The sequence below is a fragment of the Ceratotherium simum genome, chromosome 10 (assembly GCF_057802395.1).
Source record: "Ceratotherium simum simum isolate JZ-2026a chromosome 10, ASM5780239v1, whole genome shotgun sequence".
NCBI lineage: Eukaryota > Metazoa > Chordata > Mammalia > Perissodactyla > Rhinocerotidae > Ceratotherium > Ceratotherium simum.
The window spans coordinates 46,265,592-46,290,556 of NC_141909.1; the positions used below are offsets into that span (position 1 = coordinate 46,265,592).

Sequence of the window (24,965 nt, forward strand, 5' to 3'; positions counted from 1 at the left end):
TAAAGAAACTTAATCTAGAGGCAATCCAACAAGGAAACAGGCAGCCTCAGAACAGAGTGAGTTCTCCAATGGTGGAAGTATTCAAGCCTCCATTAGACGATCAATTGGTGGGAATATTATAGAACGGAATCCAAGTGGTTAGACTAGTTCAGTGGTTCTCAAAGGATTTTCTAAGGAGCCCTGGTGGCTCCACTTGGTGCCTCAAGAACCACAGTAGGCAGCAAGGAGAAGGGTCAGCCAGCCCCAAGCCCACTCAAAGCAGAATAGCTCTTCTTTTATCTGCTTTAGACACTGCATTTTGATGCAAGATTTAATTTGAATAAAGGATTCAACAAATAACAAGAGGTGTTAAGAACCGTGATACTAGATGAATAAACCAGTCATTCATTCCACAGGGATTCACTGAGCCCACAGCATGAGCCAATCTTTGTGCAATGCACTGAAGGTGAGATCAGCAGTCATGAGCTCTGCTTTTGAAGTTTATAGTCTATCTGAGGATAAAAACATTAAATTACTTATACCTGGTTAGTTAATTTGTTACAATTGTAGCAAGTGCTATGAAGATAGGCAATAGAAACCTGAGATTTTATATGTGATACTATGAATCCATATTTTCACTGTTAAAATGACTAATTTTTAACTAACTTGATTTCGTGCTATGTATTTTATGTGTGTCCTTGAATGAGACTGTTGTCTATTTATTCAAATATCATTTTTTTTTTTCCTGAGGAAGATCAGCACTGAGCTAACATCCGTGCTAATCCTCCTCTTTTTGCTGAGGAAGACCGGCTCTGAGCTAACATCTATTGCCAATCCTCCTCCTTTTTTTTCCCCCAAAGCCCCAGTAGATAGTTGTACATCATAGTTGCACATCCTTCTAGTTGCTGTATGTGGGACGCGGCCTCAGCATGGCCAGAGAAGCGGTGCGTCAGTGCGCGCCCAGGATCCGAACCCGGGCCGCCAGTAGTGGAGCACGTGCACTTAACCGCTAAACCAGGGGGCCGGCCCTCAAATATCATTTTAACAAAAATGTATTTACTTAGGGACTAGGCGTGGGGAGATAGGAGTGAATAAGACCAAGGGGGTCCCTGCCCTCATAGAGGTTTCATTCTGATTGTTTAGGGAAGAAACCATGTATTTTATTTAGTAAATAGTAGAGGTGACCACTGTAGTTTTTGTCAATTACTACAAAATATAACAGAATGTGAGCATAATTGGACATAAATGTGGCAAAATGAGTTATAAGTGAAGAGGAAGATTGAGAGGACAGACACAAAAATGTTACTTGTGTAGCTCTCTGGGTGGTCATAGGAAGATGATTTTATGTCCTTCTTAAATGTATGTGTATTTGCCAAAATTAGCATGTATTACTCTTATAAAAATATATACAGAACCAGTAAGAATACGGCAGAGTGGATTTATGTGGCATCTTTTATTCCATGAAATCTTGGAGTTTCACGTATATGTGCAATATCGTTGGTAGCTGTATCAATTTGAAAAGTCTTCTGCTCTTGTTAAGGATTTTATCATCTAATATACTGCAACATTTCTCATTATATATATTTTATGTTTCTGTTTATGTTATTTCTTTGTTATTTGTTATGATGTTATGAATTATATATTTGAAATACTATTTCTCTAGTTTAGTACTTCATTTGACCTAGGTATTCTACATACCCTTTTCACTTAATCATTTCTTATAAGTCGCTGAGTACTTCAAATATCTTTTATATTTCACTGAACATTTCCAAATCTGTATTAAGTAGTTTTGATATATCACTGAAACTCCAGTAGATGAAATAGATGTTGTCTTAGGACTCTGGTTTCAATAGCGACTAACTTGAGTTGGGAAAAAAGAGGATATATAAAGATGGAGGGGATCCTATAGAACCCAAAAGTGGGAAAGTAGTGGACCTTAAGAAGGACTGGAGGTAATAACTGAGAGCTGCTGGACTCCCAGGCAAAATTCTGTCTCTACATCTCTGCTGGTCCCTGCACATCTTCTTTCTTTTTTCTCTTCTTTCTTTTTTCTCTTTAATTTGCATGACAGTATATGTCCTTAGCTCCTGAATTACATATTACAGTTCCAGCCCCCAGAGAGACTAACTCTCACTCTTGACCCCAAAGAGAAATTTCAGGGAAGGCACTCGGGCATGGCATGGGTAAGGAACCCAGCATGGGGTTCAATCAACATGGTCAGAGGATGGGGTCACATTTTACACAGAGCCTGCCACGTGAGAGAAGCAGGAAATCAAGGGAGTATTTACAAAAGGTATCTACCATAGCTGTATTCCTTCTAAATGTGCATAAATAAAAATTTTATTATGTATTATATTTTAAATTACCCAAAGAAACTATAATTTAAAAGAATGCTAGTTGCACCCACTTGTAAAATGAATCCTCACAATTTAATGTATCTTCTGGATACATTCCAGTTTTCCCCTAATCACTTTTATTTAAATAAAAATCACTGACAGTAACTTTCCAAATAACTTTGCAACATGTACAAATCTCATAAGTAGGTACAAGAGGAATTGGCCTGTTTTGCTTTCACATCACAAAAGTAGGCTGAATATATTTTAGTGATTTCATTTACTGCACTTCAAGCAGTAAATTTTGACGTATTCCTTAGAGCCATTGAACTTACCTTGTAACCTATTTAGGGCAGAGACCATATGTATTTTGTATCCACAGCATGATCTGATACGGTGCACGGGATGATCTATTTTTAAAGAGAAGTGGAAAATGGCCCCCCAGAAATCTTTGTAGACTTTTAGTATAATGTTCATACTTAATGAAATTTGCTAAGATTAATTCATGTATTTTTTAACCTCCCTCAAAATTATCATAGTCTAAATATTTTACACATCATTTATTCTCTTCAAAGCTTGCCACTTACACCCAACCTGACCTGCAGCCCCGTCTTTAGGCCTTCCCAGAGCTCTTTTACAGTCATTTACCCTGTTCTTGGGTACTTAGCCACTTTCCAGCACCCTGATAAGACTTATCTAAACTAATTTGTATTAATTTTAGAACTAACATCTCACAAGAAACTACATGAAAGAAAATATAAATATGCATTATTCTTTGCCTTCTTTTTTCAACTGGTGTTAACTCTTCCCTTAGAGTTGTCAGTTAAGTAATGAAACAAAACAAAGAAGATAGCAGGCCTCATGTCAAAATCTTCTGTAGACAACAACATCTAACTATAATTAATAACATTGCTTTGTTTTCATTGTATTTATTTTTTACAGTTACTTTCTATTTATGGCAAGTTTTTCTGGTTTTCCATTTTCAGTAGTGAATAAAGTTTCCTGTCTAAATACACATAAGATTTTAAAAAGTGGCTCTTGTTCAAAAACATATTAAGCAAACAATAACACAGGAAGTATATGGATACGGCAAAATTGTGAAGGTGGCTTGTGAATGACTAAAATTAGGGAAAACTGTATTATGTTAAAACCCTTTCTGTGAAATCTTTACTCAAAACCTTGGTGCCAGGGATCAGTTATTTATTTTCCTCCCTCCATTCCTGTCACTCTTCCTGTAGCACTGATCCAAGCAATGCCTTCCATGTGATTTCCATGTGATTATCCTGTTTATATGGTAGATTTTTTCTTTGTTTATTTTTGATCCCTGCTTACCAGCTGTAGGAGCGCTAGCTGGCATATTGTGCTGTGATGAAATATTAGTAGGCCAGAAAAGTTAAGCCAGGCTTTGAGACTCTGCTTTCATGGTCCAAATCTCTTTGCTGGCTTTCCGGGGCTAAAAATAGTGAGAGCTCTGAATTATCAGCCAGGAGTCACCTCTGATAATTTTTGCTATAAAGGACTGAGAAGTGGAATTTTCTAAGCCTAGGGAAATAAAGTCGGTTCACATTTACTTTTATGCCTAAAATGTCTCAATAATAAATAAAAGATTGGTTATTACTTTTCAAAGCTTTGTTTTTTTTACCCCCCTGCTCATTCAAAACTATCCAATTAACATCTGTGTTCCACCTCTCCAGAGAGACCTTTAGACACAGGTCAGCTCATGCAGAAGAGGATCATGTGAGCAGGGATTAGGGAGTCGTTTGGCAAATGGGCTCTATCTAGTTAGTGCTTTAAAAAAAAAAAAAAAAACTTATAACTATCCTTTGACCTAGGTAATGGGAGTTCTTACAATGTGCTACACATCTTTCTATGTATTAGCTCGTTTAATCTTAATAACAAAGCTATTAAGGATGGGGGGTGTGTGTGTGTATGTGTGTGTGCGCGCTCATGTGTAAAATCCCCATTTTGCAGATGAAGAAACTAAGGCCAAAATTTGCCTAGTTGGTCAATGGCAGAGCTGGGATTTGAGCCTAAATTTATGATAACAAGTTATCCATCCTCCACTACCTACTCAGCCCCACTCCACTAGCACACACCATTCCAACTGCACTTTTGTGATTTTTGTAAACTCCCAAAGCTACTGGATTTGAGAAGACTTGAAAGTGAGAAAAGAGAGATTAGGATTCTGGGAACTGCAAAGAATAAAACAATAAACAAGACAGCCAGATTGAAGAGGGTGTGAATCTCCAAATTTCAACAACAAAAAAACCTATAATGGTATTTTCAAACAGATACTTCAGTAAATGTTTTTGAAAAGGATCATAAATGAAGTAATTTTATAATGCTTCTGCTTGACTCAGAATGAAGGGAAGAGAAGGTAACAGTTAAGTTTTTTTAGACATAAGTTACCCAAATCATTCTTCCAAATACCCTTCAAAATTCTAAGAAGTCAAATAAAATAATTGCTAATTAAATGTGAATTATAGAGAGTTTATTAGTGTGATCCAAATTTCCACAGACCTTATCTGTCTGTGGGTTCAAATGAGGCCACATTAGCGTTTATAAACCAATTTTACTGTCACTCTTCACAACATAACTGCAGGACTTAAGCATTACTTAACCACTCCCCCCTGCAACCCCCCCTACCCTGGCCCCCAAAATAACTAATCCTAGTTTTGCAAGGATTCCTCAGGAGCTTTGTAACACGTGGGCAGCAACAGTACTACACTGTCTTCTGTTCTGGCCGCTTGTTTCTGTCCACTGGCTCGCAACCCACTGGAGGAAAGTTCCTGGATATTATAATCGCCCCATGACCTCTTTGAAAATGCTTTCTCTGTCTAGGAGATTGTTTATTACTGCCCCCAAACCTGCAAAACCTCGATATGTCACAACAGCAATGTGTTCCCTCTATTGTGTCCCACGCATAAAATGGGGACTTACCCACTCCGAATCCTGGTTGCACTTGGGTCACCTGAGACCCTTAGCAGCTCTGTTCACTCTGTGGGTCTCACAAATTCCTTTTGAAACAATTTTTGCTTCAGTTCTTGGATTCCCTAAAGCTCAAACAACAAATTGCGCTATCCTCATCACTCTTCAGTCTTGCTGAAAACCACCCTCTACATCTAGCTCATGCAAGTAGATGTCAGGGAGATCACAAGCCAGCCTGTTTATCATACACACTTACACCTTTTTAACTCCAGCTGGGAAACATCCTCCCCCAATATTCGTTTTAATAATTAAGATTTCTCATATACAAGATGGTATTTTTTTTACACAGTTTTAAATGCATTAAGCTCTTTTTCTAATCAATGAACAAACTCAGACACATTTTATCGGATATTTGTATGGTAAATTACTATAAAATTGAGATTCAGAAAACCTGGGTTTAACTCCTGACCAGTTGAATGGTCCCACTCAGATCATTTATATCTCTGTGACTCTGTTTTTTCTTCAGAGGGTTGGATTTTTGAATAATTGGGTTACAAAGTCCTCTAGACTCTCCTAATTTCTATGATTTCAAGCGTAATTTTATTATTTCAAATTATTGGGAGGTTGGCAAATTGTATTTTCAAAGATGGCTGCACCAATATACACCCCATCCCACATGCTCTTCTTACAGTGTGACATTCACATGCCTCCACTGACAGGTGGAGTTGATAATTCCTCCTTTTGGATCTTGGTAACTTCTTGACCATTCCAATGTGGCAGAAGTAAGGCTGCTTGATTTTTGAAGCTAGATCATGCAAGACAAAACAGCTTCAGTGTGTTGTCTCTCTCGCTCGCTCGCTCGCTCTCTGTGTGTGTGTGTGTGTGTGTGTGTGTATATATATATATATTTGCCTTTAGACCTCAACCACCATATTATGAGGAAGCTCAGGACACAGAGAGAGGCTACGGGTAGGTGTTCCAGCCAATAGCCTTAGTAAGGCCCCCAACTGATAATCACTGGCAACTGCCAGACATGTGAGTGAATGAGCCTTCAGATGATTCAGGCTTCAGCCTTTGGCTCTTCCAGCCGAGGCCTCAGACATTGTGGAGCAGAGAACAGCTGAGCTTGTGGTGCCCTGTCTGATTTCCTGACCCACAGGAACCATGAGAGACAATAAAGTGTTATTGTTTTAAACCATCAAGTGTTGGGGCAACTTTTTAGGCCACCAAAGTGACCAGAACCTGGGATATGAGAAACTAACTTGTACAGATTGCCTACTGTGTGCCAAGCACTGTGCTGGGCCCCTTATTGGCATCATTTCCTTTACTCTGCACTATGACTCAGTATTTGCTTTTATGCTATATTATTGGACATATTTATGATTTATTTTATGCCAATTTTTTGGTCAGTAATGCAACTCCCAGCTATAACATTGTCTCTTGGGAAAAATAATTAATACTTGAAGATGTTCCATTTCCTAGTGCTGTTCCCAGAAATGCCCTGTGCTGTCTGATTCATACAAAGGAAAAACTACTGTGAGGTAATGGAAACCCATTTCAGGGTTGATGCTCAGAGAAAAATGTTTTAATGTTGGCAGTTTTGAAAAAAAAATACTTTTAAAATGATTAAAATTGAACTCTAAACTGCCTTTCATCTCTAGGGCTTAATTCTGTAAAATTATCAATCTAGTTATTTTTCAGATGCCTTTTAAAAAGAGGAATTTTAGTTACTATTATAAAATATTTCTTCTGCCTCTTTTCTCATAATAACTAATATCCATTTTTCTTAAGCTTTGCTGAAGGTAAGCAGTATAAGGAAAAAAGTGGTCAAACGAGATAGAGGTGTTTTCTCATAATTTAAAAAAAATATATGTTTTATACCAGACCCTGATTTTTTATAGAGATGCAGCTAGGGCTTATGGCTAGTGTTTGAGGAAAATACCTGTTTCCCCCAGTCAGTCTCTATTATGCAAAAATAAAAACAGTAAATATAGTAATATGATAAATTATATATGTGCACATAGATATTGATATATATGTTTAATTTTATGCATTCATTATGATTGGTGCTAATTAGTATCAGACACAAATATTAGTACTATTTATTATAAATATTTATTACAAATATTATCACTATTTTTGTTGAATACTTGGGGCAGAAATTCAAACCCACATTGAGTTCAAAGCAGCAATTCAAACTGCTTTGTTTTATCAGTCATCAACAGTTGGAACAGATGCAGTGTTTTGTTGACAGATAATATTCAGTGGTATATTGGATCTTGAGCTAGAAAACACTGGTGAATATTACAGTCATAAATAATTCAATCCTTTGTAGCATCAGTGCATGACCTCAAAATAACCCTGTTCAATCTGAAGCCACTGGTAATGGCCCAAAGTTCGGCAAGGTCAAATCACATCCTGCCATATATAGTAACATGCTGTAATATAGAGTTTCAACAAAGAAAATACAGTTAGCATAATAATGAGGCATTAGCTGAAATACACACAGAGTTGTTGACCTGAAACAAAAAATCTACAGAAAGGATGTGTTCTGAAGGATGCTGACAAAGTAATTAAAATAACTAGAGAAATAGACCTAGCTTAAAACTTAGCAAGTCATAAGTCCTGTCTTAGTCACTTAACCTCTAACTTATGCTCCCTGATCCTTGAAGACTATTTTAATATTCAGTTATTCAGTAGAGTAAATTCAGAGCATTGCCATATTTAATTCCAATGCTCCTGCCATAAGCACCTCTATTTAGATACCAAACTTTGCATGATTTCCATAATGTGCTAATGTCTTTTCCTCTTTGGTGGCTCTTTACTTACTGTGCTCTTAGCCTTGAATACTCTTTTCCTTTCTGCCGCAGATTTCACATCTGTGCACCCTCACATGATTTACCCAGACACAGTTGCTGCCTCCCGCCTCTATGCTCACATACCATTTTGTATATCCATTTTCTACAGTTCTCACTGTATCACACTGATATCATTTATGTATTTATCCATCCATTTCTTCTTTCACATTGTGATATGTTGAAAGGCAGGAACTGTTATTTCATCCTTTTACTACCCACCATGGTCACAGAGCTTGGTGGTCAACAGCGAGGACCTGGAAGTTAGACACGCAGGTTTGAATCCTGGCCCCACCTTTTATTAGCAGTGTGATACTGGAAGAGCTACTTAGCTTCTGACCTTCATTATCTCCTAAGGGACCACCCTAACAGCATTGCTTGGAAGATTAAATGAGATAAAATATACATACAGTAGTTGTTACACAGCAAGTACTCAGTAAACATTGGTTACTGAATGTAATAAATGTTTGCTGTCATCTGATTTACTTGAAATGTTTACTCTAGGTTAGATCAAACTAACAGACTAAAATTCTGTGATACCATTCATCTTTTGTGGATTAAAAGAATTTCATGCACTTACGAATGTTATCCAACAAATCTCCAATGCATCATGGGCAATAATATAAAGAATCCATAGAGAAATTGAGTCAAAACCTTCACCTATTCCAGGACATCCTCAAAACTACAATATGATCACCATCATTATAGTAGTTATACCAAATTCACTCCCCACAATCTTTATTAATATGAGTGCATTTAAATTAATTTGTAAAATTTAAATATGAAAATGGATATATTATTACCATTATAGAAAATAATCTTATTTTATTATGTATGAAAGATTCAAAATATATCAACTATTTAATATCTTTAGAAGTGATGACTAATGGTAAAGAAGTAGGAACCATGGTGGAATAGTTTTCTATTGTGTTTTCTCATAAAATAGCACTGGCATTAGGCTTAGCTCTATACTAAATAATGTGAAAGTCAGTATTCCAAAATATGCATCTACAGGCTCACATGAAACATAATCACACAGCAAGGGCCACAATCAAGGATGTGACCTGTTCAGCATGCAGGAGGGCAAGTGAACTCGGTGTGCAATCTGATCATGCTCCTACTACAGGGCAGGAGCTTGAAACATTTTGCCTTTTTCAGTATCAAACTCACCCAGAGGATGAATTTCATCTGGATAATTGACTGGATATAAGTTAATCTTATTCATGGCCCTGGACAGTAATAATAATGAGCTGCCAGCTGCTTGAAGCTATAGTCCTGAATACAGGACAGTGGCTGAATGAAGTGGAAATGTCTGTGTAGGGCAGAGAAGTCAGAAGTCCTTCTCACAGGAACTGGAGAGGGTTTCTGAAATAGAACGAAAATGAACCTGTCTTTCCCGTTCATGCCAACGTCTTGGTTGTGTAAGGACTGAAGATACTTTCCTCCTTTCCACGTGAAAATGCCAAGTAACACCAAGGACAGCTCCTGCTCCTTAAAAACAATGTGCAGGAGGGGGCTGACCCCGTGGCTTAGCAGTTAAGTGCATGCGCGCCACTACTGGCGGCCTGGGTTCGGATGCTGGGCGCACACCGACGCACTGCTTGTCGGGCCATGCTGAGGTGGCGTCCCACGTACAGCAACTAGTAGGATGTGCAACTACAACATACAACTATCTACTGGGGCTTTGGGGAGAAAAGAAAAAAAAGAGGAAAATTAGCAATAGATGTTAGCTCAGGGCCGGTCTTCTTCAGCAAAAAGAGGAGGATTGGCATGGATGTTAGCTCAGGGCTGATCTTCCTCAAAAAAAAAAAGAAAAAAAAAAAACAATGTGCAGGAGGTAGGAGGTAAGAACTGAGCTGAATAATAAACTATTCAACATTTTCCTCCATTATCACTGCTCTTCATTTCTTTTTGTACTTAAGCTCTTTTCAGAAATGTCAAGCAAATAGCCAGTATGGTATTACCTCTAAATGCACACTCCATCTGCAAATAGTGGGGAGTTTTGATCCTTATTATATATAAACTGTAAGGCTTTTAAAATTCAAGGCTCTTAGAAAATCCTAAGTAAATTCATTCATTCTCAAATTTAGACCTTCTAGCAGATGATAGCTTAAAAATTGATTATTCTGACTTTAACGAAGTAAAAATGAGATTTCCCAGTAAGTAATAATAAGTGGAATTAAATGTAATAGATAAAAATGTAAATAGATTAATAATGCCTTGAATTTAGATCCTTTTTTTTTATTAGACCTCAAACTATTTATTAAGTCTACTCTTTTGTTCTTGTTGCAGCACTATATAGGTATTCTTTTAATCTTCGTTTTAGTAATGAATAAACTACATATATATATGAAGTTAACTAACTCCCGTGGTAATTTTGATGGTGAATGAATCCCTGGAGAACTCAGGGATCCTGAGCAATTTAGGCCAATAAATGTATTACAAATTCTCAATTTGTCACAAAGTCTCTATCAGCCCTAGCTAAGACCCTTTTTGTACTATTGACTAACTGAAAAAAGTAGAAGGTTTTTTTTTTTTTGCTGAGGAAGATTCACCCTGAGCTAACATCTGTTGCCAATCTTCCTCTTTTTTTGCTTGAGGTAGATTAGCCCTGAGCTAACATCTGTGCCAATCCTCCTCCATTTTGCATGTGGGTCACTGCCACAGCATGGCTGACTAGTGGTATAGGTCCACACCCAGGATCCGAACCCACAAACCCAGGCCAACAAAGCAGAGTGCACTGAACTCAACCACTACACCACAGGGCTGCCCCCTTTTTTCTTTGTTTTTTAACTCATCCTTATAATACCCATAGGTGCCGTCAGGTGGTAATAAGTTAGTGCTCACTGAAGTAGTTATAGGAATGTGACCAACCCAGTAGAGAAATCCCTTTCTTACTGAAGGAAATATATTCAGGGATATGTAGTCAAAAACTTCACGGGGGTAGAAATAATCTTTAAAGCTCTTCTTTTTCAGCACAACTCCACCAAAGACTTATTTTCACCAGTTCTTCTCATCCCATCCTCACTTAAACTCACTCCATTTTGCCCCCATTACTCCACTGAAACTGCTCTTGTCAAGGTCATCACAGACCTCCATATTGCCAAATCCAGTGCTCAATCTTTCCTCTCACTCTTTTGGACCTATCAGCATTGACATTTAGCACACTGATTTATCAGCCTTGACACTGAGCACAGTTGAGCACTCCTTCCTCCCTGACACACATTTTTCCTTGGCTTGCAGGATACTATACTCTTGATTTTCTCCTACAAGAAAGACAAAAAACTTCATAAAAATCGACCCCTTTGAAAGTCTTTAAAAAATGTATCTATGCTCAGAGAGACACTCTTTGCCAATACCCTATAACCCAAAATGCCTGAGGGTCCAGTGATCTGAAAGTTTGCAATATTATGAAAACAAAATTCTCTGCTAATTAGAGAAATGCAAACAAAGCAGGAGAAGGGAAACCTAGCATGAGATGAAATTGGCACTTTAAAAAGTCTGGTGCTCAGGCTCCTACCCAGCATCTCTTGTTATGAATTCTTTTCTTGCAAAAGGGGATAATTATTCTAATTGCAAATATTCAGTGGGCTTGCAGCTTGAGGGCTAAAAGCTGTTTAGTTATTGCCTCTTCACTTGCAGACCATATGTTCACTGTGCTGTGAGACAAAGGACAAGATAAAGGCCTTGACACTGAGGTCTGGAGAAATAAAGAAGAAACTGAAGGTGGTTGCTAAGAAGTACAAATGCCCTGCCCAGTTTCTAAGTTGAAAGACTCTAATTTAACAAGATAAACAGATTTGGTGATTAACCCATGGAATTGCAGACTCAGAGTCAACTAAATTCTTAAATTGCATTGCTAGAGAAATCTCAAACTTAGTAAACAAAAGTTAGTGATTTCTCAACCCCTAAGTTCTGAGTAACACTAGACCTCTCAGTAGACCTCTCAGTGACGTCCTGATAAGTGGTAAAACTGGCTATAGGGAGGGGGACCTTGATTCATAGCATTTGCTGATTTCTGTGGTATATATACTCACCACTGCCATTTCGAGCTGCCAATGTATGTCACCAAATCAGGACTTGAGTAGAGATACACACAATTGGCTCTCACACCCCTGCCTTCTTTGCACCAACAGGAAGCCGGCAGCTAATGACATACATCCACCAGCAGGGGACTCCTCCCTAACACTCATTATCTGTGAAGGATACTAGACTAGGGAGATTCTTTCAGAGAGAGGACTGCAGGCAGCCAGATTGTCTGACCAAGGATTTCTCCTTACTTCCCAAGCAAAAAGTCCATATTTTTCCTTATCTGCAGGATATGATGTGTACTATTAACTCAGTGATCACTCTCAGTTGTTTCCTAGTCTATCCTTTTCACCATATGAGTTCTAAATTGAAATTAGCCTATTTCAATCTATAATTGCATTTTGAGTATATTGGAAGTGATTAGGTTTTGCATTTATCCATAGGTTCTCAGATCATGAGAATTACATCAGACCTATTTGAAAACATGCATCATCCAGATATCTAAAATTTAGAGTTAGATGCAGTAATTAGACCAAACAGTTGAGTTGTCTCTCTTTGGGAAGGGCAGGAGTGCTCATGAAAGTGTGTCATGTGGTGCCAAGCTAAGGCATGTTTGGAAATTTATACATATAAAGAAAGATGTGTATTGGTGTTGAATTGCCAAAGGGTAGACTCCACTTGATTTTCTCTAACAGTCATTCTCCCTCTTTTGCTAACAGAGGGAGATTTGGATTTCTTTTGGGTCCCCATTTCTCTTCCACTCTCATCCACACGGTGAGGTACAATCTCATCTTTTGTTTCAGGGAAAAGTATATCACTTAGACCTGGCCAACTGCATAACTACTTTCCGCTAGGGAGTAATTTGATCTATGATGGGCATGTGACCCCAGCTGATCCAGTAGGAATGAAATCTAGGACATTTGCTGGAGTTACTAGCAAGCGTTATTTTCTCTTTTCTCCTGGACTTGAATCTTAGAAGATATAAGCCTGGAGATCCAAAAGCCACCATTTAGGTCCTTACAATGATGCCCCACAATGGACAGCATGATTGAAAGAGGTAAACTGATTTATTTTAGCTTCTGGATCAAATGAAACCTGAAGAAATAAGGTTACATGAGCCAATAAGGTCTTTAGCCAGTTCAGATTGGATTTTCTACCTCTTAAAACCACTTCAAGTACTTCCCTGAGCTTATTTCAAATTAAAGAGAAAAAATTTACATTAAATTATAGAAGTTTTACCTTTTAATACTTAGGCTTCCTCAGATTCCCTTAGCCACAATCTACTTCTTTAATTAAATGGAATGCTACCATTTCAAAAAAAATCAAATCACGTTTAGGAAAGATAGAATTCTGATTACTTTATTCCCTATCTGCTACCTTTTCAAAAACTCCAGAAAATTAATGCATAAAACAAACACTTGCATACTTTATGTTCACTAAATTAAATTGAAAAATCGAGATTTCCACAGTAGCTGGTTTCTGTGACATTGCCCCAGCTCTGTCGTCTGTGATCAAAAATTCTTCTGCCATCAAGATCTTGTCTCTGCCATGTTCCATTCAATTTTATTGACCCTCAGACCTGTCAGATTTCTTGTCTCTACAGAAATCAAGATGATAAATAGCTCATATAATTAAATAATTTATGTTATCATAATAGGAGAAGGGCATGCTCTAATAAAATATCCCTTTTTGCCATGGCATATAGAAATATTTTGGAACAAGCTGAGCTTTTGGTGACCTTCAAATCAAAATTGTACTGGAAATTCCCACTTTGCCAAATTATTGCAACAATTCTAGTGACTTCTTTTTAAGGCATAAGTTAATCTAAATATGTCTTGAAAGAGCATGGGATTTTAATTATGACAAACCTTTACTTATATAAGATAATTAAATATCATCTGATACAGGTAAATTGTAACCCATACATAAAATTAATATATGTGTATCTTACATTCAATGATCTATAACATAAAATAATATATTTGATCTTTTATTGAACAAAGATATTACATTCTCTTTTTCTCTTTCCTAAACAATGTGTTTCTTTAACATTTCCATCTTCCCATTCTTATATTCATAAGGAATGCTTTGTTCCCACTACTACATGAGGGTCAGATAAATTCCTACGTTGTTTCTTTCTTTTTTTTTTTTTTGTGAGGAAGATCAGCCCTAAGCTAACATCCATGCCAATCCTCCTCTTTTTGCTGAAGAAGACCAGCTCTGAGCTAACATCTATTGCCAATCCTCCTTTTTTCCCCAAAGTAGATAGTTGCATGTCATAGTTGCACATCCTTCTAGTTGCTGTACGTGGGACGCTGCCTCAGTATGGCTGGAGAAGTGGTGCATCAGTGCACGCCCAGGATCCGAACCCAGGCCGCCAGTAGCGGAGTGTGGGCACTTAATCGCTAAGCCACGGGGCCGTCCCCCCCAGGTTGTTTCTTGAACTATCAGAACTCACTTGTTGGTCTCAGAAAGGCTATAGTTTTAACAGAGGAAATTAGGCACCAAATTTATATCTTAAGAAAAATATGTAGACACTGAATAGGATACAGAAATCTGGGAAACATTTGTTCTTAATCTGCTATGCTGGGGCTAGACTATACTCATTCAGAGTTCAGAGGGCGCTTCTCAGAAATTAGATAAAATTAAGTAGGTAAAATGCTACATCTAGTCCTCTGGCTTCAAGTTCCTTCTCCTTGAGACAAAAGTGGATTTATTTAGCCCATTTTGTAAAATTTGCAGAAGGATATTTTAATCACAATTGATTAAAACCACTGTCTCTTTCTACTCTGCACTGGAATTCTACTCTGCAGGCGTTTTGGGGATTTGCCTAAGGGGAACTGAGCTGGGGGTACATTTAGTTTGGGTTTGGTGACATATATTTGTGTAGTTTGTAGACACTTCCCTAGATAGTTGTTATTGCTAGCTGTCCCAGTGTAGGAACAACTTTCAGGAATCTCCCTTCACCCTGCTGTGCAGACCCACCCAGCATCATGATACAAGGACATTAGTGACATATTGGTTAATGAGTGCTATCAGATCAGTCACTGCCTAAGAGACCTTGAAATGTCCTGAAATCCAATAGCTTATGTATGAAACAAACTTGATAGAAGTTTTCCCAAATTTAGCAACAATCTTAAAATTGTACATGGACTTTTTAATAGGGAATGGTGAAGCTGAAACTTTTCTAAACTTTCAATAAGAATAAATACATTTATGCTAGAGGAAAGGCTGAGTGATCTTTCTATTCTCTGGATAAAAAATTATATTCTGAAATTATTGTCATATAAAGAGACAAGTAATGAGTATGCAGCTAAAAAGTGTAAGGAAAAAAGTATGATATCGGGGTATCAGGAAGTTCATCAATTAAAAGAATTTTGTAGGGCCGGCCCCGTGGCTTAGCGGTTAGGTGCTCGCGCTCCGCTGCTGGTGGCCCAGGGTTCGGATCCCAGGCGCACACCGCCACACTGCTTCTCCGGCCATGCTGAGGCCGCGTCCCACATACAGCAACTAGAAGGAAGTGCAACTGTAACATACAACTATCTACTGGGGCTTTGGGGGAAAAAATAAATAAATAAAATTTAAAAATAAAAAATAAAAAAATAAAAGAATTTTGTTTATTTTCTGGATTTTGTGATCTTGTGGTATTTCAGGCTTTTGATATTTGTAATTTGTTGTCATTTCTACTTTCTTTCTAATACTCACTTTCTTACCAAATTTTATATTTACAATTTTATATTCTTTTTCTTAAAGAAAGCCCCCTCCCACGCAAATTGTATAAGCTTCAGGACACACAAAACCTGGATCCACACATGCCCTCAAAATAAATATCAGTACAATTCTATCTATTTGAATGCAAAGGAAAAAATTCTGTCTATTATCCAGGAGTTTCCAAATATCTAGATGGTTTGCTGAATTTTTAAAAATCTCTCATCAAAATGACTATCTCATCAAATAGTCATGATCAATGAATGACATTCCAGGAATAAACACATTAGAATCTAATTTATAGCCTCTGCCAGTTCCCCAGGCAATGAAATCTCATTTGTTTGAGGGATCAATCCCACTAAAAATTAAAGAAAGTTTTAAATTACTCTGATTATCATGGAAAATCTTGTTCTGGCTCTTTGCCTCCTTATAATATGGTTCTTCTCATCTAAACACAGCAAGTTCTTCCTTTATATTTTTATTCAGTATCTTTTGGCTAAGCATAAAACAGTTGCTATCAATTTCTCACCAGTTCCTGAACATTCCTAAGTTGAAATTATTTTAGAGTAGTTATTCATGGGGCTTCCGAGTTGAAATAAAAAAGCACTGAAAATCAATTCCATTATAAGCTTTGAAGTAAAGGGATGCTGCATCAAAAAACTTGACTGGTTGGTAGGTGGTATTTACTTATTTTATTCTGGAATGCTACAGCACAACAGCTTTTAAACCACTGAAAAACCCAGTTGGTGATTTTCTGAAATACATTCCCTGTACATAATCAGGGAAGTCTCAGCTTGACTAGGTGTTTGCACAGAACTCACTGAAAAGAATACATCTGTATTATTTCATGGAGTGACTTCATTTATAACATTATGCACTTTCCCTCTCATAGTGGATGCTTCAGTTAATGATCCTGTTCCATAGCAGGTTGGATATTTTCCCTGGTGGGTATCAAAATAGTAAGACTAACAAACTGTTCTCAAAACCCTGAGGACAGTTCAAAAATCAAAGTTTGTAGTATTTAATGGGCCAAAAGCCTAAGGTTTGAAAGCCACACATACACAAGCAATATGAAGTGGAAAACAGTAATTGACACTCTGAAATTTTAATGGCCCAAAGTCTTACTAACATCTATGAGGAACAAAAGCTCTTCCCTAACCCCATTCACTCCAGCTAGTGAAAAGACTCAAGGGCAAAATGGAGTCCCAAGTACACACAATTTAGGTCTTGATATCAGGAGAGGACATTTTAGTGGATATTGCAAAGATGTAGAGAATAGAATTCAAATGAGACCATCATTCTCCCTTCCTATGCCAGTGGACTAGCTTCTCCACTCTCTTCCCCTTACTGTGACTAGTATGTCAAGGTAGAGCCTGTGGGTATTTCCTGTATGGGAACACCACCACCCCCCCAATTTAAACCGTGTAGTCCTTTGAGATACTGAGATATCTGAGAACAAACAGAGGGCTACTTACCAGCAGAATCCTTATTGGGGATGCCTTAACTGTGGAAGGTCTACTGGACAGTAGGGTGGGGGCAGGGAAAGAAAACATGCAAGCTCCTCTCATCCTTTAAAGTGAGAGCTCTCTTTTTTTCTGCCAAGCTTCATAGGTGGAGTTTCAGGGAATCAGGGTCAGTGGTTTAAGCCAACCAAAGTAGACCAAGGAGCAGACCTCCAACTTACCTCTGGTGTTAATCTGAAGGAATTCCCATGGATCTCATATCCAACTACTACCCCAAGCAGATGGCCAGATAGGGGTTTTGACCAAAGTCCAAGCATCAGACTTGCGTATTATGATGCCTATGGGCATCAGGCAGGTAACATGACTGAGCCAGGCAGGCCAGGCCTAAGGAAAATAATGGCATGAGTGTTGTGATACATGATCGGCACTGTTCACCTTCAGAGTCGGGGGACAGGAGCTGTGGCAAACTGGAGTGCTTGCCCTGTCCAAAGTGGGCAGCTGCCCCTCTACTCCAGCTGATTACTGCCAGGCATCCTAATTTTTCAAAGGAAATTGGAAATTTTGATGTGAAATTTCCTGATTTTTAAAGTTTTGTCAATTAATTGAAACTTAAAAAACAACATGTTGGCTGATACCACTCACGCCAAGCAAAAAAATATCTGCAAACTGGATATGGTTTATGGGCCACCAGTTTGTAGCCTCTGCCAGGTGTGTACCATGTGATGTGATCTTAATGTCCCTGTGATTCTGTGTAGCAGTAAGTTTTTGTTTGAGGAATCCAGAGATCTGGGGTTCCTTTCATACACTGCTGGTGGGAGTGCAAACTGGTGCAGCCACTATTGAAAACAGCATGGAGATTTCTCAAAAAATTAGAAATAGAACTACCATAAGATCCAGCTATCCCACTACTGGGTATTTATCCAAAGAATCTGAAATCAACAATTCAAAGAGATTTATGCACCCCTATGTTCATTGCAGCATTATTCACAATGCCAAGACGTGGAAGCAACCCAAGTGCCCATCAACAGATGAACGAATAAGGAAGATGTGGTATATATATGAAATGGAATAGTAATCAGCCATAAAAAACAACAAAATCGTGCCATGTATGACAACATGGATAGAACTTGAGGGTATTATGCTAAGTGAAATAAGCCAGACAGAGAAAGACAAATGCCGTATAATTTCACTCATATGTGAAAGATAAACACATGGACAAGGAGAACAGATTAGTGGTTACCAGAGGGGAAAGGGGTGCAGGGAGGGCAAAAGGGGTAAATGGGCACATATGTATGGTGACAGATAAAAATCAGACTATTTGTGGGGCTGGCCCAGTGGTGTAGTGGTTAAGTTCACGTGCTCTGCTTCAGCAGCCCGCAGTTCACGGATTCGGATCCAGGGCATGGACCTACGCAGCACTTATCAAGCCATGCTGTCGCAGACGTCCCACATATAAAGTAGAGGAAGAAGGGCATGGATGTTAGCCCAGGGCCAATCTTCCTCAGCACAAAGAGGAGGATTAGCAACAGATGTTAGCTCAGGGCTAATCTTCCTCACCAAAAATAAATAAATAAATAAAATTTAAAAAACAACAACAACAGACTATTGGTGGTGAACATAATGCAGTCTATACAGAAACTGAAATATGATAATGTACACCTGAAATTTACACAATATTATAAACCAATATGATCTCAATTTAAAAAAAAGAGATCTGGAGTTCCTATCACTTTATATCAGATGGTGGAACTAACACCAGGTACATAATAAATAATAGATTCTAAAAACAAAGTGGGAGACTAGAATTCAAAGTAACTTAATTATTATATTGCATTGAATAGGAATTGAAGGTGATAATTTTTCTTTCATTGTCATCTCAAAAGCTGGGTAGAAAGAAAAAAACCAATAGGCTATAGGCCAACCTACAAACTATAGAGAACTCAGAAAGATTGTAGTGCTATAAAACACTTAGGTTGATAATACATAATGTGGATGAGATTTTGAGGATAAGCTTTTACATAGGATAAATTACCCAATTCTCTGATTTTTAGAATATGTAATGTTAGCACCTAGAAAAAAATAAATTATATTAGATTTGGAAGTAAGAATAGGAAGTTCTATCTATAGAAAATCTGAAAGTGTATCACTATTATATGAGTTATCACAATATGATTCAACTCAGGGGAAAACCCAAAAAACTATACCACATTTACTTCATTTTACAAATATAATAAAAGTACATTTATTAAGAAAAATGTCATGGATTAATTTAAAGGAAATAAGCCACAGGCTCTCTGCAGATAATTTAAAAATAACCCACTGGAAGTTCAAAAAAATGTGTGGCATGAATTAAAAAGACTAGGTTTCTGGAAGAAAAAAATTCTTCGTGGTTGATTGCAATGTCTAAAATAATGCAATATCAAAGATGCTATCACAGAAAGGGATAGAGCATTTCCTTAAAAATATAAAGATTGCTCAAGGGGAAGATAAGGTGAAGATAAAATTATGTGAGGAAAAAATATCCAGGGCTAACCTTGAATTAATATCTCAATGATGTATAGAAACACACACACACGTGCGTACGAGTACCAGTAAAATGGAAAATCTGAATAAGTCTGTGGATAGGTCAATGCTACTATGTTAATATCCTTGTTGTGATATTGTACTTTTGTTTTGCAAGATGTTACCATTGGGGAAACTGGGTAAAGGGTACACAGGATCTCTGTATATTACTTCTTACAACTGTATGTGAATCTACACTATCTCAAAATAAAATTTTTAATTTTAAAACAGTAATAAAAATGTAAAATATCAATGATAAGTTTTTAAAATATTAAAAGGTAGGAAGCTTGCAAGACAGACACTTAATAACCACAGTGTAAAACAGATACAGAGGAGAATAGAGAGTGAATAAATGAGTTGTTTGCTTCAGTCGGAGAAAGACGTGAGGGAACTTCGCATTTCCATATCGTCCTTTGAAAGAGAAAGGTAGCTAGTGCAATATGAAATGTTGGCAACTACATGTACTAGCCTCAAGTTAGCAGTAGTTAAGTTATGGTAGTTCAGAATCTGTAACTTGTTGCTCTCAGACACTGTGAGCCTGAGGGTAGGCACACTGCCTTATTGTCTTTGTACACCTACTGCCTATGAGAGTACCTGGCACATAATAGGCATTCAATAAATGCTTACATTTCTATTAAAAAAACAAAAGAAACAAAGAATGAGGGAGTGAAGGCCTGAGGATTAATGAAATGCCAGGGTAAGGCCTGTCCTCAGGAGGCAGGATAACTTGGTAATTAAGTGAATGGGCACTGGACTAAGACTGCCTGGGTTCAAATCCTGCTCTGTTCCTAACTGGCTGGGCAAGTTATTCAAACTCTCTACTCTTTAGAGACCCACCCTTGAAATGAGGATGATGACAATAACACTACTACTTCACAGGTTTTGGGGAAGCTCAAAAAAGTTAATGCAACAGGAGCACATTAGCAGAGAGCCTAGAACACAATAAATGCTCAATGAACGTTAGTTGTTACTGTCCATAAGGAAGATCCCAGTACTAACTTTGAGAATTATAGGCCAGTAATCTTTTTTCCATATTGAATAAATTAGTTAAAAGTAGAATAACAGTAATCACTAGCAACTAAGGTAAATAGCAAATGCAAGAAGATAATCCTTGCACATCTGCTGGATTTCTTCATAAATACAATTGTTCATTAAATATTTAGTAAATGGCAGATGCCTTATGAAGTATTTAACTCAACTTTAACAATAATCCCAAGAGATAGATACTATTACTATACCCAGTTTAAACATCAAGAAAGCAAAACAAAAGAGGTCAACTAGTTAGTCAACTAACTAACAAAGTCAAACATCTTGGAACTGGAAACGCCAAACTTTAAGCTGAGGGGCTGCCCCGAGAGCCCCATGCTTTGACATCCACATGACAGTTGCTCCTTTTGGCAGATAAAGAAAATTAAAGTGTGATCAAGGACCTAAATACCAAAGGACATACTATAGATTATCAGGCAGTACATACTTTATTAGATAGTAAACACCAAAAATTGTGAAAAGGTGGTCTCAAGTATTAATAGAAATTATTTCTAATGGTTATCTAACTAATTTGGGATAGTTTTATAAATAAAAAGTGTGCATGAAATAACCTCCTAATGCCTCGATGATTCTAGAGAGAAGCAACTAAAATGATCAAGTAATGTCTGGAAGAATAAATAGAAAATTAGTGACTTGATTGCCTCTGAAAGAAGCTGAGTGACTGGAAGACAGAGAGGGTTAGAGACTTACTCTTTGCTATATACCCTTTAGACTTTCCTAATTTTTTTCACATGTACATATTTACAAAAAGAAATGACTAAAAGGTTAAAATGACCAGGGCTTGAAGAGTATGTTTGGGTATCCAGTTTTATACTATAGATAGCCAAAGTCTCACAAAAATTATTCCTGTGTAGTTTACTGGATTAGATAGACCTTGGCTTCAAACCAATGGCGTTTATGGTTTTCCTTAAACCTGAATTTTGTTAATTATTATATTAACTCTAGACTTCACATAATCTCTTTACCAAATACCTTAATAATTTTTACTTCTAAGCAACCTCAGTCTTTTGGTATTAAAGTTTAATTAACATTTTAGAATCTGGTCTTAATTTTATATATTTCTTTGCTTGCCTGGTATAACAGTAATGAATTTTGTGGTAGGCTGAATAAAGTCCTCCCCAAAGATGTCCATGTCCTAATCCCTGGAACCTGTGAATATGTTACCTTACATGGCAAAGGCAACTTTGCAGATATGATTAAGTTAAGGATCTCGAGATGAAAGTTGTTCTGGATTATCAAGGTGGACCCAATGTAATCACAAGGGTCCTTACACGAGGAAGGCAGGATAGCCAGAGAAGGAGATGTGAGGACAAAAGCAGAGGAAAGAGTGAGGCAGCCACAAGCGAAGAAATACAGTCAGTCTCGAGAAGCTGGAAAGGACAAGGGGCAGATTCTCCCCTAGAGCGTCCAGAAGAAATGCAATCTTGCTAACACCTTGATTTTAGCCCTGGGAGACTCATTTCAGACTTCTGACCATCAGAACTGTAAGATAATAAATTTGTGTTGTTTTAAGCCACTAAGTTTGCGGTGACTTGCAGCAGCGATAGGAAACTAATACAAATCCTGTGTTTCCAGTTCTTTGAATATTGTAAATATGAGAACAGATGTATGGATAATAGTAAAATCTAAAGATAATACAACACAATAAATAAAGATTTTACTATAAACAAGAGGTTTATCCACAAAATTAAAGGTTATTGTAACAGGAGGAAACAGTAAACAAAATTATACCAACAACAAATTCGTAAACACTAAATAATTATCTTAGAAGTGAGAACTCATTAAAATTAAGTTTGATTAAAGAAATATTTATTGACCTAAGCTGGGTGTCAATCAAGGTCTGAGGCCCAGGTGAGTTGATCCAGATCTATAGAGCTGAGTAGAAAGGAAGAGCAGAATGTAAATTAATAGGTCAGCCATGAGGCCATGAAGGATGAGGGAGTGATTCCGGAGGGAGAGCATGCAGAGTGGCCACGATGCAAAAGAGTGCACAGTGGCCACGATGCAAAAGAGTGCACAGTGGAGGGAACCTATGGGCAAGGAGAAAGCCTGCACCTGCACCTGTAGGTGAGGACAGAGTTGTTAGGATTTTCCCAAACAACTAGGATGGCCATAGTGGTTTGCCCAATTTGTGATTTCATCATTTAGCTGCAACTCAATCATCTACAGAAGGCAAGTAGACTTCCCATTCAGACCTACAGTATGAGAATAATTGATCCCCACAATGACCATAATGTCAGTACAATAAACAGTACGTGGGGACTCAGAACTCTTGTTCCATCACCTGGTTTTATAAAAGAATAAAATAATCCTGATAGTTTATTTAACTTTCTATGTCCTTTCGTTCCCTCCTTCTCCCTGCTGTCATCCAATAATGGATTGTGAAACATTTATAAGAACCTATTTGACATATCTGCGTTTTAACTTTCTGTACCATGTGATTTTGTGAATATAAGCAATAAATGTTCCAAACATTGTTTTGGTTTAGAGCAATTTACTAGTAATTACTTAAATATATCTTCTCTTAGAAATTAAAAATAGAAAGAAAAGAGTGTTGTTAAGCAGAACTACAATTCATTGGTAAAACAGATGTAACATTTGTAAGATGCAAACATGAAGAGTTAAATTTCATACAGTCTGACTAATGTAATCATTCTATTTCACTGTCTTGACTTCTCAAACATATTTACCTAATTTTTAAAACAAAATTGAAAAAGTTTCTGGTCTGAACTCATTTAAAAGCAGGTAAATATGTTATGATTAAATGGGATAAGTCTAACTACACTCTTATTCAGAGAAATACTTATGTATACCATAGGACTATTAAAACTTAACTTGTACTTACTGTGCTCAAATTAATCACCCCATTATCTTCGTTTCACAATTCTCTACACTTAGTTAAACACATGGTTCACAGTATATTAAAGGATGATACCCAAAAATAAGAGTTAGATAAGCTTATGATATGATCAGTAAATCAAATTAAGTTGACTCTAGACTAAAGATAATGGGAGAAAAACTATTCTTGCACTTGCAAGGAGATGATGAATCAAGAATGTTAAGTACTTAACACTTACTGTGTTGTCATTTACAGAGTATTTGTACCCTACAGGTAAGGCTGAGATTGACTCTTGACCTTGGCTGTGGTTACATATTACCCAAACTTTTGCTTCTCCTGACTTGCTTTAGAAATAGAGAAAGATTTGTGCACCTTTGTGTGTTGGGGTGCAGGGAGGTACCTTGCTACGGACCCCTTCTGCTCCATGAATTGACTTCCCTGGACCCAGTGATGGATCCGGACATGAGCACTCAACCTAAGGTGGGCTATTTATGCCACCTCGCCTCCCTGCTACAGTGATTCCAGGAGATGAGCAAGTGACTCAAGAGGAGCCCATTGAAACCTTCCCCAGGAACTAAGAGTTCCTTCTTTCATGATGATGAAACAGAGGAAGTGAATTTTGGGCTGGGCTTCTGCTCCCTCCACTGCCCTGAAACTACCCTTGTCAAGCGCACCAATAACTTCAGGTTGCTAAAGCTAATTGTCACTTTTCTCTTCTTCTCTTACTTGACCTCTCAGCAAAATTCAAAGCAGTTTACCACTTTGTCTACCAGTTGACAACTTTATCCTCTTTGGAACTTTTCTCTTGGCTTCTATGACACCACACTTTCTTGATTTTCCCCTACTTCACTGGCCATTTCTTCTAAGGTTTCTTGGCTGGCTCTTCCTTCTCAGCTGCTCTACATGTTGAGTATGTTAAGGTTCCTTCCCGGGCACCTTTCTCTCTTCTATCTACACTCTTGCTCTAGAGGTTTTCTTCTAGACCCTAGGGTTAAATACCATCTGTATGATGAGGGAATCCGAAACTCTGTGTCTCCAAGTCCATCCTCTCACTTTTGCCTATTTGACATCTCTCTTAGATGTCTTTGGAATCTCAGACCTACCATGATGGGGCATAATTTGTGATTCTCACGTTCTACCCACCCCTCAAACTAAACTATTTGCTTCCCTCTCAGTTTTTTCCACCTGACTAAATAATAATACCACCATCAACCCATACCTA

At 37.6% G+C, this 24,965-nt stretch overlaps 1 long non-coding RNA gene across 4 annotated transcripts in view; it reads left to right on the top strand.

Annotated features, from left to right (window-relative positions):
* LOC147916106 (uncharacterized) overlaps positions 1 to 24,965 on the top strand; it is a 99,965-nt gene that overhangs the window by 6,739 nt on the left and 68,261 nt on the right. The gene's annotated exons all lie outside the window — the stretch shown is intronic.